Below are 19,355 nucleotides of genomic sequence, written 5' to 3'. Positions count from 1 at the left end.
ACAAAATAGGGCTCAGGTTGTGGCTCAGTGGTTGAGTGCCACTGAGTTAAATCCACTGGTACTCCCCACCCCCCCTAAAAAAACCCTTTAGACCTCATGTCCAATTTATTTTACTTATTGCAAAACTTTATTGGTTTCACTCCAAGTGACTGCATATGTTATTAATATCATTGAAAGTTAATGATGTCATTAATTCAGCATTTCTCTAAAGTAGTGATTATCAAACTGTGGTCTCCAGAGCAGCAAGAGCAGTATTACCTGGAACTTGTTAAAATGCCAACTCTCGTTCCTTCCTGGGAGTAGGGCTCAACAATAAGTGTTTTTAAAGCCTTCTAGGTATCTGAATGCAATTTAAATTTCATATACATTGGCTGGGGTTATAGTTCAGTGATAGAGTGTTTGCCTTGTATGTGCATGGTCATAGGTTCCATCCCTATCACCAAACCAAAAGTTAGATAAATAAATAAAAATCACTGTTCTAAGCTATTCATGAGATCATGATCTACATTTTTGGATGGCTGTTTACATGAACTGTATTCAGGCAAACATTACTTTTATTATGGGAAAATAAATAGGTCAGACATTTATTATAAAAATACATGGATGGAAAAATGGAATAGGTACAATTTTCCCTGTCCTAAGCTCAAGTAAAAATCTTGGACATTACATATACACAAATATAAGTAGGCTCAGAAAGGTAAACTGACTATGAACTTCAGAAGTCTAGGAACAACACTGTGATAATTCCCTGCATTGCTTTTTTGTCTCATATATACCAGACTGAGCTAAAGAATAACCACAAAATGCTGGCAGGGATCAATGAAACCTTGCTCTCTCTAGTTAAGGACTAGGAAAAGGGCAGACTTAAGAGCAAACACATAAATAAATATGTTTAACATAAAAGTTCTAAAAACACCAATTAAGAGATCAGCAAACTTAAAACATGATTCAACTGAATACTGTTTGTAAGAAACTCTTTTCAAAGATAATAATATAGGTAGGATAAAAGTAAAAGTATGGTAAAAGATATTTCATGGAAACACTAAATTGTAAGAGAACAGGAGTCAATCTATGAATAACAGACTTTATAACAAAGAAAATTACTAGAAACAGAAAGAAATTACATAATGATAAAAGAGTTAGTACAAGAAGAAAACAGAAATATATGTATATGTACCAAACAACAGAGCTGCAAAAAATGTGAAACAAAGCTGACAGAACTGAAAGGACAAATAAACCACAGTCACAGTTGGAAGCTTCAATTATATTCTCTCCACAGTACCAACACCTAATAGAAGAACTGGGCAAAGACTTAGCAAGAATATAGAACAATTTAATGCTATCAATCAACAGTAACTTATAGTTTTAAAATGTTAAACAACAGTAAAATACATGTTTTGTTTTGAAGTGCATACCAACTTATATGAAGATTGATCCTGGCTGTAAATAAAACCTCAAAAAATCCCCAGCCCACCAAAAAAACCCAAACAAATAAACAATAAAAAACCTCAAAAAAAGTAAAAGAACTGAAGTCATACTGTTTCTCTGACCACAGTGGAATCACGCTAAAATCAATAACAGAAAGATAACAGAAAAATCGTTTAAGGGCTGGGGATGTGGCTCAAGCGGTAGCGTGCTCGCCTGGCATGCCTGCAGCCCGGGTTCGATCCTCAGCACCACATACAAACAAAGATGTTGTGTCTGCCGAGAACTAAAACAAATAAATAAATGTTTAAAAAAATCGTTTAATAATACTTTTAAATAAAACAATATACACAATCCACATGGGTCAAAGAGAAAGTGTCAAGTGAAATAAAAGTATATTGAGGACTGTGGAAATAGATCAGTTAGTAGAGTGCTTTCCTTGCATGCACCAATCCGTGTGTTCAAACCCCAGCACCGCAAAAAAAAAGAAAAGAAAAAATTACATTGAGCTAAATGAAAATGAAGTTAAAACAATGCTGAGAAATTTATATCCCTAAGAGTGTTTATTAGGAAAAAAAAACCAAAAACTCATACCAATTATTTAAACCCTCATCTTAAAAACCTAGAAAAGAGCAAATTCAACCCAAATCAAACAGAAGGTAATAACACTGATAAGAGTAGGAATCAATAAAATTTAAGACATAAAAACAACAGAAAAAAGTAATAAACAAAGAATTTATTTTATTTTTATTTCTTGTAGTAGTGGGGACTGAACCCTAGGCCTCACACATGTTGGACAAATGCTCTATCACTGAGATACACCTTCAAAGAACTAATATTTTAAAAGAGAAATCATGAAAAACTTGGCAAATCTCTTGCAAGATTGGAAAAAAAAATAAAACAAATGATCAAAATTAGAAATTAATCAGAAGATATCACTGTAGGTGCTGTAGACATGCAAAAGATAAAAAAAAACAAACAAAAACACTAGAGAGAATTCTAAACACATAAATTTGACAACTTAGAAATGAATCAATTCCTGGAAAAGCAGAAAAACACAAAATACCACTACTTATTCAACATGAAGTCAATAAATTGGATTTATTATATATAACTACTGAGAAAACTGCAATTTAAAGAAGGTCAAAACAAAATCTTCACACCTAGATGATTTCATTAGAGACTTCTTCCAAACATTTTAAAAATAACTAAAATAATACTTTAAAATAAAACAATATACATTTACATAATCAATTATATGCAGTACCTTTTATAAAAGAAACATTTAGAATTCAGTTTATAAAGTACTACCTGATACACTCTGGTTTAATAACCAAAAATAGTCAATATAATTTTCTATATCAACAGGGTAGGAAGAAAAATCATAAGATTATATCTATCAATGAAGAAAAAACAAATTCAACATTCATCTCAGAGAAATAGAAATAAAAGGAATTATATAATTTGATCCCCAAAACCACTACAAATAACCTTATACTTTATGGTGAAAGAAAAATTGAACACTTTCTCCTTAAATTGTGAAAAAGCCAGATGTCTTCTCTCATTTCCACTATTTAACACAGTACTAGATGTTCTAGGAAGCTTTATATGGCAAGAAAAGGAAATAAAAAGAATATAGTTTGGGAAGGCAGAAATAAAACTGTCCATATTTGCATATGACATAATTATATATGAATAAAATCCTAGGAAGTCTATTAAAAAACACAACTTCTTAAGCTAGTGAGTACAGCAAGATCACAAGATTTATGATAAGCATTTAAAAACAAACTACATTTCTACATATTAGCAATGAACACATGGAAGCCAAATTTAAAAATACAATTCCATTTCAATCTACCAAGAAAGAAAAGAAAAATAGTTATGTGTGAATGTACCAAAACATGTACCTGAGAATTATGTGGAAAATTATACAATGCTGATAAAATAAATCAAAGGTGATCTAAATAAATAGAGAGAAATACTGTGTTCATGGCCTCAAAAGATGTTAGGGTCTGTAAACAAGTCAAGATGGCACCTGGCATTTTGCCAGAGGGAGTGGTTTGTGAAGTAACGCCAGCAAGCCATTAAGTGTGGAGATTCCTTATTGGTTGACTGCTGTATCTAGTTTATGTTAATTAAGGTAAGCTGTGGAATGTATATATACCCCTCCTGTCCTACAATAAACGGCTCCCACTCCTGCTGTATCAATGTACACAAGTTGCTCGTCACCCCCCGGTTATTTTGCTGCAGCCGGACTGCAGCAAAAAGACCCAATATAATACAGATATCAAATCCTATCAAAATCTGAGCAAGATTTTTTTAAGTACAAGACTATTTTAAAATGTATATGGAAAAATCAAAAGAAAATTACAATAGTTAAAACAATTTTGAAAAACAAAGGATGAAGTTGGAGGAATTAGTTTATCCAAATTCAAGACTTATATTACTATACTAATCAAGTCTTTGTGGTTTTGGCAGAGGGCTAGACATACAGAACCCAGAAACAGATGACACGTAAATGCCTGCCACTGTATTTTTAAGAGGGTCAAAAAGTATTTCAGTGGAAGAAATAGTCTTTTAATAAATGGTGCTGGAGAACTGCATACCCACATACAAAAGAGAAAATAAAAGCTTCAACTTCAACCAAAGTCTCACACCTTATACAAAATTAACTGAAAATTGATCATAACAAAACAAAATAGAAGACAATCTTTAGGATCAAAGACTAGGTGAAGAGTTACCAAATTTGACACCAAAAGTATATTTATAAAGGGAAAACATTGATAAATTTGACTTCATTAGAATTAAAAACTTTTACTCTGTGAAGATGAAAACACAAGGTAGAGATGAGAGAAATTAGTTGCAAAACACATATCAGACAAAGGGTTAATATGTCAAAGATATAAAGAACTCTCAAAAACTAACAATATGCAGAGAATTATGCTCAACTACAACTAAAACAAAACAAAATGACAATGAGATATCACTATAACCCAGTCAGAGTGACTAAAATAAAAAAATAGAAGGAGATAAAATACATCATTTATGCACTGATGATGGGATAGGTACTCTGGAGAATAGTTTTACAGTTTCTTAGGAATTAAAGATACAACTATGATATGACCCACCTACTGCATGTACTATTGGCCATTTATCTTAGAGGAAAAAAAAATAAGTTCTGTTCATATAAAAGTGTTAAACTATCTTTGTAAAAAAATTTTCCTAAAAAAATGCCTGTGCTTCTGTTGGTGGGATTATAAATTAGTACCACCATTAGGGAAATCAATTTGGAGGTTCAAGGACAGGCATGGAACCACCATATGACCCAGCTATGCCACATCTTGGTATTTATACTGAAAAATTAAAGTCACCTGACTACACTGACACATACTATACATGTTTATAACAGCATAACTATGGAACCAGCCAAACTATGGAACCAGCCTAGGTGTCCATCAACAGATGAATGGATAAAGAAAATGTGGTATATATACATGATGGAATTTTATTTAGCCATAAATAAAAATGAAATTGTAATTTGCAGGAAAATGGATGAAACTAGAGATCATCATGGTAAGTGAAATAAGTCAAACTCAGAAGGTTAAAGGTCATATTTTTTTGCTTTCATGCAGGAACTGGAGAGGAAAAAAAGAAAAAGAAAGGTGGGGGTGGATCTCCTAAAAATCAAAGGGAGATCAGTAGAGGAAAGGAGTCAAAGAGTGAGAGGTGGGGAGGGAGAGGAGAAGTGCTGGGAAGTAATATAGCCAAATTATATTTTATATTGTGTGCATGTACAAATAATGTAACATCAAATCCAATCATTATGTACTACTATAATGCACAAATAAAAATGTGGGGAAAAAAGCTTATTCTTCAGATGTTGCATCTTTGAAATCATTGTCTAATCCAAGGTCATGATGATTTATAACTATGTTTTCTCCTCAGAATTCTATGATTTTATTTTACATGTAGATATTTAATCTATTAAAGGCTGATTTTTTGTATATAATTTGAGGTAGGGTTCAAATTCATTTGTTTCCATGTGAACGTTCAGAATCATCTATGAAAAACTACTTTTTCCTCAATGAACTGTTTGTACTTCTATCAACATTAATTGAGGGCTGGGGTTGTAGCTAAGTGTTAGAGTACTTGCCTAGGCTTTGTGAGGCACTGGGTTCCATCCTGCACACATAAAAGTAAATAAATAAAATAAAGTTCTTAAAAAAATCAGCTGACCATGGATATATGGGTTTATTTCTGGACTGTTAATTCTATACCATTCATGTTTATCCATATGTCAGAACCACATTATGTTAATTACTGTAGCTAATTTTAAAATTGAAAAGTGTGAATCTTCTAATTTTGTTATTTGTCAAGGTTGTTTTGGCTAGCCTGGGTTCCTTGCTTTTCCTTGTAAATTTTAGGATCAGCTCCTCAAGCTCTATAAAACAGACAGTTGGATTTTAAAGCATTGACTGAACAGGATTTCCCTCCATTTAGTTAGATTCATTAGTGAGTTAATCGCTTTCAACATTCTAAAAAATAGTTTTCAATGCACAAGTCTATACTTCTCTTATTATTGCCCTCTACACTTAAGATAGGGTCACTATAGCCAAGAAATGTTAAAGTGTAATTATCAAATGTATCCTTTTTCCTGGTGAAAACCTTTTCCTTACTAGAATCTATGCTGACCAAATTCACCCTAATTTTCAAGAACAACTGAACTAATAATATGGATTTAAGATACTGCTCTACTGATTTGAAATCTGTTGTCTAGCATTTCACTGCCAAGGAAGACTTCCTGGTAGTGAGGGAAGTACTTGATGTTTCCACAGATGAAATAACTTCTATGACAATTCATAAGGTACTGCTTACTCAAAAAAAAGGTAAGTGACCTCTTTATAGATCCAAAGTTGTTTTTAGAGAGAAATGACAAGGAATAGAACCTGAAGGAATAAAATTCATGAAAAGAACATGTAGTGGTTTCAAGAATATTTGCAAATTCTTCAATATTCCTCCTCTTTAGAAGTGGAGTCTAAGATCTATTACTAGAATATTGAGTTCTTAGTGACTCGAACAAGTTAAAGGCAGTAGAATTTGTATCATGTACCTTCTGAGGCAGTCATAAAAGGCAAAACTGTCTTGGGATGCTGAACCTAGAAACCTACATACTTCACTATTATGAAATCTATATTAAAAAAACTCCATATATGCCTTCCAACAGATATCTCCTACCAAGGCCTAGTCAACACTGCAAGACCTGAATGAGGGAGCCTTCAAGGTAACACTAGCCCCAGTCATAATTGACAAAAAGCATATAAGAGACCCTGATTTATGAACTACCAGGCTTAGTAGAATCAACCATCAGAAAACTGAGACAATAATAAAGGGCTATTATTTTATTTAATTGTACTTTTTATTAAATTTGGAATGTTTATTGCAATGATGGTAACAAAACAAACAAACAAACAAACAAAAAAACAGAGCCTAATTGTGTACCCAGAACAACTGGACTAACTATACTAAACTTTCATATTTCAAATTGTAAACAAATGACTGCCTGAACAAAAATTCAAGACTCTTAGAACCTAAGGAGGTCATATGCTGTCACCACATAACAACATTTATTGTCAACTGGTTTTCTTAAGAATGTGATCCTGATGATATCCTGAACTTTTAATGCACAAACATTTACATTCAGTTAACTCATAATATCAGAAAACTGAAAGTAGTAAAAAATAACTTATTCAAAATGCAAATATGTAAGAAATTATATAATTGAGGACATATATAATGTGTCCAGTCCAAGTTTAGAAAATGGTGCCAAAAGACAACTATCCAAAGTGCATCCAAAAGTGGCATGCATCTGTGATCCTAGATACTCAGAAGGCTGGGGCAGGAGGATCATTTGAGCCCAGGAGTTTGAGACCTGCCTGGACTACACAGCAAGTCACCATCTTAAAAAACAAACAATCAAACAAACCACAACAAAAAGTAAATAAATAAAATAATCAGGGAAGAGGATGAGGAGAAGGAAGGAAAAAGAAGAAGAAAAAAATTTAAAAAGGGAAAGCTATGGAATGAATTTGAATTTGGACACTGTTTTTGAAATACAGCATTAAAATAGAAACATTGTACCTGAACTGAAGTAAATATTGTTGAATTCTTTACATTTTATTAAAAATAGTTAAACAGATATTATAAATTCACAAATACATTAATTTATTGTCCACTAGTTATTAAATCTCTGGCAACAACAGTTTATTTAGAAACTCAAATACATTCTTGATGTGATCTTACATTTTGCTAGAAAATACAGTATATATTACTGCAAAAGTTAAGAAACGTTTAAATGGTACAAGACAGTCTCAGAATGTTAAATTATTCTATTATTATTGAGTACATTAATATTAGGTGACTATGTTCAACAGAACATATACTGATCTAATTTTTGCAAGGTGATACCTCAAGGTCTTTTGTTCTAACATTAATTTAAGAAGGCTAGAATATAGCAACACTTGCCTGCAATAGAGTTTATAATAAGGTGATTTATTACATAATCAAGGCTTTTCTAGAAAACATGATGGGGTTTGGACTGGGTTATTTATAACCCATCATGGAATCCACAAAAGTAACTCACAGGCATGAGAACTAAATTCACATTGTCCTATTCATAACACTACATTTTTAACTCCCTAAGCTATCCAATCACATTTCCTGAAAGAACAAGGACTTTACAGTACTATGGTTTTAATGGATGTTCACGAATTATTCAGTATGGCAAAAATACATAAAGTGAATCAGATGGATGGACAAAAGCCTTTATCACAGTTCAATGACTGGAACATCAAAAATGACTTAAGAAGACTAAGCAATTACTTTACATAATAAGCATTGTATGGAATAAAATGATCACTAAACACATGTTACTTAGATCTAATATTATAGTGATGGTTTTCCTTATTAGAGAAAATGAGGGAATAGAACATTAAACTGTTTTTAAAAACCTTAAAAATCAGATTCAAATTATATTTGCTTCAAACATCATCTTTATATCATAAACACAAAACTTAAAGAGGAAATTGTTGAATGTAAAGTTCTACAAAGGAGTAAAAAAATTTCAAAAACTTTTCTTCCCATTTGGAAATATATCCAACTTAAACTATTAAGTACATTTTTCCTTTTTGTTTTTCAATAGCCAAAAAATTCAAAGTTAGGGGATTCTATTCACATTTCATAAGAAAAATTTGTTTCTTCACCAAAACAAAGAAGTATGGGTTCAAAGGAAGCCCCAAGGAGCAGGAATATGCAAATTTACATTATGAGGAGGAAGAAATTTAAAGATTAAAATTTGTGAATTAAATTTGAAGAAGCTGACAAAGTCAACTATCACATGTTTTCACTCACATTTGGAAATGAAAAAACAAAAAAAATGAAGATGACCCAAATACAGAAGATGAACTATTATGGAAGGGAAGAGGAAAAGGGGGAGGGGAGGAAGAGAAGAAAGAAAAAGAGGGTAACAAGGAAGGTGGATATGAATGAAGCACAATGTATGCATGAAAAGAAGTATCAAAATGACACCTATTAATCTGAACAATTAATATGAATTAATAATAATAAAAAATAGACCTGGAGAGGCTGATAAGTTCACCTGGATATGTAATTCTGGGTATTAAGAATTAGTGCTACAATAAATAGGTACTGAAATGAAATACAGAGGGAAATATAATTCAATCTAATAATACAGGATTAAAAGATGTATGGGCATTTATTAAAATACTTAGAAGAGAAAGGAAAAACATTATCTGATAGAGTTCCAGATATCCTAGGAGAAACTGAAAGGGGCCAGTTGCTTGAGGAAAGTAAAATCAACAGAAAAATCAAGACTGCAGTGAATGGTTGCTTAGGAAACATTTCAAAAGAATCAGTGAGCTTAGACCAATAGGCCCTTTTACAAAAGCCCTGGGAAAGGGTAAAGTTGCTGCTAGGATGGGGTTCTGATAAATGAAAGAAATGTCTGTTTAGAAAAAAAAATTGGGGGATTCAATAAAAAAAATACTAAATAATTCAAGAATTTGGACTAAAGACACCAGCAAACCTGGGGTAAAAACGGCAGATCAAGAAGAATCCGACCAACACATTAAGATGCATCAAGGTATACGATTGTCAAAGATAACCTTGAAATTTATCCCAGTTTTATCAAGAATTTATGCCCAATTATTTATCCTAATTTCAGAAAAAACTTTTCAACACATTAAAATAGGCATGCAGAGGAGGAGAGTGACCATGCTGTGCTCCCCCATGTACCAATGTGTGGTTCTCCTGGCCCACTTCAATCTTGGGACACTGCAGCCACCTTCACAGCCCCTCCCCCCCCCACGTTAGCCTACACCTTGGGACAAAAGACAGAGGCAGTAGCCCAAAGTAGCACTGCGCCCACAGCACTGCATCTCTGAATAGGCTGCCCAGCCACCGCCTGGCCTGCCCTCTCAGCCCCATCTCTGAAAGCAGTCACCTCCATCTTTGGAAACCTCCATCGTCATTTTGGATTACCTCCATTGCCACTACCACCATCTACTGTTGGTGCATCTTCCATCTTAGGACATCAGCAAGGGCCTGGAAGCCTAACATCAAGGTACCTACAGGTTTGACGCTGCTGCCGCTACCAACAAGAGACATACCCACTTTCATCTTGAGACAATAGCTAGGACCTAGAAGACCATCACCAAGGTCCCTGCAGGCTTGGTTACACCACAGGTATCCCTGCTAGCCTTCTTCTCTTGATTCCTTTCACTTTTCCTGTGATCTAATATATTCTCACCTCGTACCTCAAAACATTAAAATAAATGACATCCTCCAACTTCAGAAGAGTACAAGTACACATTTTGGGGGGCTCCAGAACATAAATCTTTAATATAAAGGTACAACTCAAAAGGGTTGTATCTAGCATAGCAAGGGAAGGAAGAGCCAGTCACTTTTGTACCAAGGCAAGAGTCAGACTGTGCTGTGCTCTTGCTCTACCTTCTTCTAAGGAGAAATCTTAGAGCACAAAAATAGCTGGAGAGAGAAAAAGAGAGTTAAAAGGCAATGAAAAGTATAAGTACTTACAGCAAAAATTACAACAGACAGTTTGCATGATTTTTTGACATTACAGTGGTACAAAACTGATCATCACTGTATTTCAAATTACGATTTTCCCTCTAAGATAGTAGTATGTGGTATGATACTCTCCAGTGATGCAGGCAGCAATACTGAGCATTAGCTCCCAGTCAGCTCAGCATTCACAAGGGTAAACAACTGATACTCCAGTGTACTGTGTTGCTAAATTATAGATTAAGTGTATTAAGTGCATTTTTTACTTATGTTATCCATAAACTACAATGGGTTTATTGGGAAATAAACCCATCCAATTTGAAAGCCTCTGTATTTATTAATCCATTAACTCCCAAGTTTACAATTCTGCAAAAATTTCAATGAAACTGACACAGGTACATGAAAATAGGTTGGAATCATAATCTAGAGCTCATATATCCTTTGTATATATTTTTATATGTGCATATATTTTTTAAATGATTTAATTATTCACCTATTACTTTTCTCAAAAGAAAAGAACTATAAAAACATAGTATTTATTTGAAAAGTTACCATAAGGGGTATATTTGATGCTCAATTTAAGTTTGTACATGTCCCATATTTGGGATTATGGGACATAATGGGGTTAATTCAAGCAGTCTTAAATTATGAGAACAGCTTAAGGATATAGCAAGATTACTGCACTAATTAGTAACAAATAGATCCAAGGAGGCCCAGACAATCTGAAGAGGTATCCTATAGTAGCAAAAAAAAAAAAAAAAAAAAAAAGAGTTGTGACTTGATCCCTGACTGTTAGCAGCTCCACATATAATTACAGAAGCCAAAGTACAGAAATACTGGCCTCCCAGGACCAATGCCATCACTGTGTTTATAAGCACCATGCAGCATCAAAATAAACCCTTTTGGCAGCAGAGGTGATGCATCCGAAAGAGACTTGTTGAAATGTGCACTCGAAAACATTTTTTAAAAATTTGGGAATTACAAATTATTAGATTATAAACAATTACAAGATCAATGTTAAATGTATAAAATCCACTGTCTAAATTTAAATGATAAACTTAATTTCCTATCCATTTGAATAAAATTAGCCTGCTACAATTAAGATTAATTTTGCATGCAAAAGGTGGCAAAGAACATCACATGGGCTGGGGTTCTGGCTCAGTGGTATAGCACTAGCCTAGCATGTGTGAGGCACTGGGTTCAATCCTCAGCACCACATAAAATAAATAAAATAAAGGTATTGTGTCCGTCTACAACTAAAAAAATATTCATTTTTTTTAAAAAAAGAACATCACATAATGATTTTCCAAGTCTTGAAATAAAATCTTTAATGATTTAATGACTGGTACCTCAGTTATAGAACAAGTTGGATTCTCTGTTTTTTCACTAAGGGACCTTGCAACATCCTCATTTGCTGGGGTTAATGGTAACTTTTACCCAATGGTCTTTGAGTTTACTGTAGACTTTATAAACAGAAAAAATTCCTAGTCCAAATATTGTATAATGAAAATAATAGCAGTGGAATCAGATTGGTGTATTATTAAGTGATTATTAAAGGGCTAGGGCTGTAGCTCAATGATAGAGCACTTGCCTACTATGTGTGAGGCAATGGTTTGATCCTCAGCACCACATTAAAAATAAATTAATAAACAAGGATATTGTGTGATCTTCTACAACTAAAATAATATTAAAAAAAAAGAAAAAGCAAGGAAAAGACCTGATGAACCTAAGAACTGAAACAGGAAAATTTTTAACATCATCTTTTCTAATCAGATCCACTTTCTTTCTTGTAATTTAACTGATAATCTCAAATGATGATAACTTAATTTGGAAGATGGTTAGAATATAACATTATCTTATCATTTGTCTGAATGTTTAATTTCTGAACTGACACAAAATTTTCTATACTTCACTGAATTCTTCATTGAGTGCTACTATTCTGCTTTATATGTAAAAATGCCTAACATGAACTGTAAAACTATAGAAAAAGGTATGTATGTTAGTTCCCAGGATTAATTTGACATTTATATTTCAATTTTTGTTATTAAAATGTTTACAAATGTGTCAGTACACTAGTATTTAGCATTCCCTTCCTACCGCTCTGCCCTATCTAGAGTTTGTGTATTCCTCCAATGCTTCCCCTCCTCACCCTATGAATCAGCCTCCTTATATCAAAGAAAACATCTGGCGTTTGTTTTTTTGGGAATTGGCTTACTTCACTTACAATGATATTCTCCAACTCCTGCAAATGCCATGATTTTATTCTTTTAATGCTGGGTAACATTCCATTGTGTACATATATATCAGTTTCTTTATCCATTCATCTATTGAAGGTCATCTAGGTTACTTCCACACTTGGGTTATTGTGAATTGTGCTGCTATAAACATTAATGTGGCTACGTCACTGTATTAAGCTGAAGTCCTTTGGTATAGACCAAGAAGTGGGATAGCTGGGTCAAATAGTGGTTCCATTCCAAATTTTTCAAGGAATCTCCATACTGCTTTCCATATTGGTTGCACCAATTTGCAGTCCCACCAGCAATGTATGAGTGTGCCTTTTCCCTACATCCTCACTCGCCAACATTTATTGTTGTTTCTATTCTTAATAGCTGCCATTCTGACTGAAGTGAGATGAAGTCTTAGAATAGTTTTGATTTGCATTTCTCTAATTGTTAGTGATGATGAACAATTTTTCATATATTATCATCTCCTGAGAAGTGACTGTTCAGGTCTTTGGCCCATTTATTGGTTGGGTTATTTGGGGTTTTTTGGTGTTTAGCTTTTTGCATTCTTTATATATACTAGATATTAGTGCTCTATCTGATGTGTAAGGGGGAAAAATTTGCTCCCAAGATATAGGCTCTCTATTCACTTCACTGATTGTTTCATTTTCTGAAAAGAAAGTTTTTAGTTTGAATTCATCACATTTATTGATTCTTAATTTTAATTCTGTGCTATAGTAATCTTATTAAGGAAGCTGGGGCCTAATCCTACATGATGGAGATTAGGAACTACTTTTTCTTCTATTAGATGCAGGGTTTCTGGATTAATTCCTAGGTCCTTGATCTACTTTGAGTTGATTTTTGTGCATGGTGAAAGACAGTGCATTTTGTTGCATGTGGATTTCCAGTTTTCCTAGCAACATTTGTTGAAGAGGCTATCTTTTCTCCAATGTATGTTTTTGGCAACTTTGTCTAATATAAGATAACTGTAATTTGGTCTCTGTGTCCTCTATTCTGTACCATTGGTCTACCAGTCTATTTTGGTGCCAATACCATGCTGTTTTTGTTACTATTGCTCTGTAGTGTAGTTTAAGGTCTGGTATAGTGATGCTACCTGCTTTCTCTTCTTGATAAGAACTGCTTTAGCTATTCTGGGTCTCATATTTTTACAGATGAATTTCATGACTGCTCTTTCCATTTCTATGAGGAATGCCTTTGGGATTTTGACTGGAATTGCATTAGATCTCTATACTGCTTTTGGTAGTATGGTCATTTTGATAATATTAATTCTGCCATTCTAAGAGCAAGGTAGATCTTTCCATCTTCTAAGGTCTTTGCCTTTGATTTATGGGTGTTGATTTTATATACTGCTACTTTGCTGAATTCATTTGCTAGTTCTAGAAAATGGGTGGAACTTTTTGTGTCTTCCAGGTATAGAATCATATCATCAGCAAACAGTGCCAATTTGAGTTCTTCTTTTCCTATGTGTATCCCTTTACTTTCTTTTGTCTCTCTACTTGCTCTGGCCAGTTTTTCAAGAACTATGTTAAGTAGAAGTGGTGAAAGTGGGCATCCTCTCTTATTTCAGTTTTTAGAGGGAAGGTCTTCAATTCTTCTCCATTTAGAATGATATTGGCCTGGGGCTTAGCATAGAGAGCCTTTAGGATATTGAGATATGTTCCTGTTGTCCCTAATTTGTATAGTGTTTTGAACATAAAAGGTGCTATATTTTGTCGAATGCTTTTTCTGCATTTATTGAGATGATCATATGATTCTTATCTTTAAGTCTATTAATGTGGTGAATTACATTTATTGATTTTCAAATGCTGAACCCACCTTGCATCCCTGGGATGAATCACACTTGATTGAGGTGCACTATCTTTTTAATATGCTTTTGTATTCAATTCACCAGAATTTTATTGAGAATTTTTGCATCTATGTTCATTAGAGATATTTGTCTAAAGTTTTGTTTCTTTGATGTGTCTTTGCCTGGTTTTGGGATCAGGGTGATATTGGCTTAATTGGAAGTGCTCCCTATTTTTCTATTTCATGAAATAAACTGGAGAGTATTGGTATTAGTTCTTCTTTAAAGGTCTTGTAGAACTTGGCTGTGTATAAATCCAGTTCTGAGCTTTTCTTGGTTGGTAGACTTCTGATGGCATCTTGTGTTTCATCACTTGATACTGGTCAGTTTAAATTGTGTATATCATCCTGATTCAATTTGGGCAAATCATATGACTTAAGAAACGTGTTGCACCTTCAATATTTCCTATTTTATTGGAGTACAAGTTTTCAGATACTTTAGTAATATGAATTGTCTCTCTCCTTTCTCTTCATTAGTGTAGCTAAGGGTCTGTCAATTTTATTTATTTTTTCAAAGAACCAACTTTTTGTTTTGTCAATTTTTCAATTGTTTCTTTTGTTTCAATTTCATTGATTTCAACTCTAATTTTAATTAGTTCATGTCTTCTACTGCTTTTGATGTTGATTTGTTCTTCTTTTTCTAGGGCTTAGAGATATAATGTTAGGTCATTTATTTGTTGGCTTTTTTTTTTTAAGGAATGAATTTTATGCAATGAACTTTCCTCTTAATATTGTTTTCATAGTGTCCCAGAGATTTAAATATGTTGTGTCAGTATTCTCATTTACCTCTAAAAAACTTTTGATTTCCTTGATGTCTTTTGCAACTCCCTGTTCATTCATTAGCATATTATTTAGTCTCCAGGTGTTGAAGTAATCTTTTTTATTTATTTTGTCATTGATTTCTATTTTCAGTCCATTATGATCTAATAGAATGCAGGGTATCATCTCTTCTCTTTTGTATTTGCTAAGAGTTGGTTTATGGTATATTATATGATCTATTTTAGAGAAGAATCCATGTGCTGCTAAGAGAGTGTACTCGCTTGTTGAAGGATGAAATATTCTATATATGTCAGTTAAGTCTAAGTTATTGATAGTATTATTAGGTTATATAGTTTTTTTGTTCAGCTTTTGTTTGGAAGATCAATCCAGTGTTGAAAGAAATGTGTTAAAAGTCACCCGAGATTATTGTGTTGACTCTTGAACTTGAGAAGAATTTTGGTTGATGAACATAGATGCTCCATTGTTTGGGACATATATATTTATAATTGTTATGTCTTGTTGGCATATGGTTCTCTTGAACAATATGAAATGTTCTTATTTATTGCCTCAAGATAATTAACTTTAGGTTGAAGTCTACTTTATTTGATACAAGGATGGAAACCCCTGCTTGCTTCCACAGTTCATGTGAGTGGTATGATTTTTTCCCAACCTTTCACCTTCAGTCTGTGTATGTCTTTTCTTGTCAAATGAGTCTCCTGGAGGCAGCATATTGTTGGGTCTTTTTTTAAATCCAATCTGCTAGTCTACGTCTTTTGATTGGTGAGTTTAGGCCATTAATATTCAGGGTTACTATTGAGATATGATTTGTATTCCCAGCCATTATTGTTTATTTTCTTATTTAACTTGACTTAGTTTCTTCTTTGGTTAGTTTTTACTTTAGTGTAATACCTCCATCTGCTGATTTTCATTGTTGTTTTCCATTTCCTCTTCATGGAATATTGTGCCAAGTATGTTTTGTAGTGCCAGCTTTCCAGCTATAAATTCTTTTAACTGTTGTTTTTCATGGAAGGTTTTTATTTTATCATCAAATCTAAAGCTTAGTTTTGCTGGATACAAGATTCTTGGTTGGCATCCATTTTCCTTCAGAGTTTGATATATGTTGTTCCAGGATCTTCCAGCTTTCAGGGTCTGGGTTGAAAAGTCTGCAGTTTTCCTTACTGCAGACTTTTCAACCTGATTCCTTTCTTTTGTGGCTTTTAATATTCTCTCTTTATTCTGTATGTTGGGCATTTTCATTATAATGTGCCTTGGTATGGATCTGTTGTGATTTTGTACATTTGGCATCCTTCTTGAATTTGGTTTTCCAATTCATTTTTCATGTTTGGAAAGTTTTCTGATATTATTTCATTGAATAAATTGTTCATTCCTTTGGTTTGCAACTCTGTGCCCTCCTTTATCCCAATAACTCTTAAACTTGGTCTTTTTACGATATGCCATATTTCTTGAATGTTCTGTACCATATTACCTGTGTAGTCTACATTCTACTAACCTTCTTCATTAGAAGAATAAATATATAGGGTATAGACTGCTGGGAGCCATTAGCCAAGTAGGTATGACAATTTCCTTGCCAGCGTACCTCATGTTGCTTAGTGGAAGGACTCGTGGAAATAGGACATTCTGCAGTGACATTGCATCTAAGGTGACCTTGCTCAAAGACCAGGGCGGATACGGGTTTAGTGTGTTCCCGGTTTAGGACTATCCGGGTTTAGGGTGGTTCCAGGTTTAAGGTTATTCCTGCTGGGAATAGGGCGTATCCTGCTGCCTGAGTTCCCCTTGAGTTCTCATGGGATTCAGACAGTATTTTTTGGGAGACAGAAGCCCAGTGGGGGTGGATTTGGGCAGAGAACGTGGATTTCCCCAGAACGTGATTGTAGACGGCTGGTGTGAGTTCGGAAATAAAGAGTTGCTGTTTGAATCTACAAGCTGTGTGGTGGCTCGTGATTTTGTGCCCAGCCAGACTGCGGCATTTGGCGTCCCGTGCGGGGAACTTCTGAAGCTTGGAGGTAAGTGAAATTGCTCGTCCCTGAGGAAGAGCAAAAGAATGGGTGACCATTTCAAAAAAAAAAAAAAACAGTGCTTTCTTGTTTTGATTTATTTTGTTTTTGTTTCAAGCTGCCTATCCCTAGAAATTTCTCAGGCAAACTGGAAAAAATGGTTGACTAAAGGTTTGAAGTTTGTCGGCCCTGAGGAAGAGAAAATTGATACAACGATTTTTTCTTCCGTTTTTGTTTCATTCAGTTTCGGTTTTGTTTTGTGTTATCTTATTGGGTTGCGTTATCTTTATAGTAGACTAGAAATTAGTAAAAAACAAACCGAAAAGATGTTAAGTAAATTGTTAGAGGTTCAGACCATGGAGAAAGACATTTTAGATCAAGCAAAAGAGAAGGTCTCTCGAGCTAGTCAGACAGAGGAAGAAAATTTAAAGGAAAAGGGGTTGTTAGGAAAAAGGCCACAACAGGAGGCTGTTACTAACTCCGTTTTATCACAAGAGGGCGTAATTCAACCAACGATGGCGACAGCTGAGTGGCCCTCAAACCCCGTAGTTGATAAATGGGATCCTGAGACAGGACCTCAAAGGTTAGCATGCCCTGTACTTGAACAGGTAGGAGGGCAGCGAATTCACCGTGCTTTAGATTTTAAAACAGTGAAGCAGTTAAAGGAGGCTGTAACAACCTATGGTCCCCAAGCTCCCTTCACGGTAAGCATGGTCGAGTCCATTACTAACTTGGACATGACGCCAGCAGATTGGGCTAGCATGTGTAAATCTGTACTAAATGGAGGACAATATTTGTTATGGAAGGTTGCCAATGAGGAATTTTGTGCGGAGACAGCTAGGCGAAATGCAGCAGCCGGTTACCCTCAAAGAAATCTAGATATGTTGTTAGGAAAAGGACCTTATGAGGGTCAACGGCAACAAATTGAATATGATCCTGCTACATATGCACAAATTGCTGCAGACGCAGTTAGGGCATGGAAGACTTTACAAGGACATGGAGATTTACAAGGTCAGCTATCTAAGGTAATACAGAGAGCTAATGAACCTTACGCTGACTTTGTAGATAGGCTAATTCAAACGGCTGCCAAAATTTTGGGGGAAGAGGGAGACATTGGGCTAATGAATGCCGTTCTCAAACCACCATAGAGGGTACTCCCTTATCAAAAAACGGATATCGTGGAGAAAGGCATCAGGCTCCATTGCCAAAAAACGGACAGGGGGGCCCAATGCTCTGGGGCCCACAACCACAAATCTACGGGGCAGTGGAGGAACCCAGCAACACCATCAGGGTAGTGCCCAGGACACATTGTCCATTAAATCCCTCATCAGACAAACCCGAGGGAGTGCAGGGTTGGACATTTGCGCCTCTGCCAGAGCAGTATTAACTCCAGAGATGGGAGTTCAAATCATTCCCACAGGAGTAAAAGGACCTCTTCCCAAAGGAACAGTAGGCTTATTATTGGGACGTAGTTCATCTACATTAAAAGGACTTATGATAAGTCCTGGGGTAATTGATCCAGATTATGAAGGTGAAATAAAAATTATAGCTAGTTCTCCAAGAGGTATATCAGTAATTTCACCTGGAGATAGAATAGCACAGTTGTTAATAATACCCAGCCTACATAATAAATTTCCTAGTCGTAGTGTAGAAAGAGGTTCCAGGGGATTAGGCTCCACAGGTGTAGATTGGGCTATGTTGTCTTTAAATTTAGATTCTCGCCCAATGCTAAAACTAAATATTCAAGGACATGAGTTTAATGGGCTACTGGACACAGGTGCTGACCTTAGCATCATATCTCGTCAAGAATGGCCAAAACATTGGCCATTACAACAAGCCACTCAAACGCTTCGAGGCCTAGGAGTGGCGACTAATCCCCATAGAAGTTCTATGATATTAGATTGGAAGGATCCTGAAGGATGTGAAGGAACTATACAGCCATATGTATTGGATCATCTTCCTATAAATTTATGGG

The 19,355-nt window shown here is 34.7% G+C and overlaps 1 protein-coding gene across 4 annotated transcripts in view; it reads right to left on the bottom strand.

Moving 5' to 3' along the window:
• Phkb (phosphorylase kinase regulatory subunit beta) overlaps positions 1–19,355 on the bottom strand; it is a 225,231-nt gene that overhangs the window by 116,607 nt on the left and 89,269 nt on the right. The gene's annotated exons all lie outside the window — the stretch shown is intronic.

Source organism: Marmota monax, unplaced genomic scaffold (assembly GCF_021218885.2).
Source record: "Marmota monax isolate L192 unplaced genomic scaffold, Marmota_monax_Labrador192_F-V1.1 WCK01_AAM20220418_F8-fsc00024, whole genome shotgun sequence".
Lineage (NCBI taxonomy): Eukaryota > Metazoa > Chordata > Mammalia > Rodentia > Sciuridae > Marmota > Marmota monax.
This window is presented reverse-complemented; position numbering and strand designations above follow the sequence as displayed.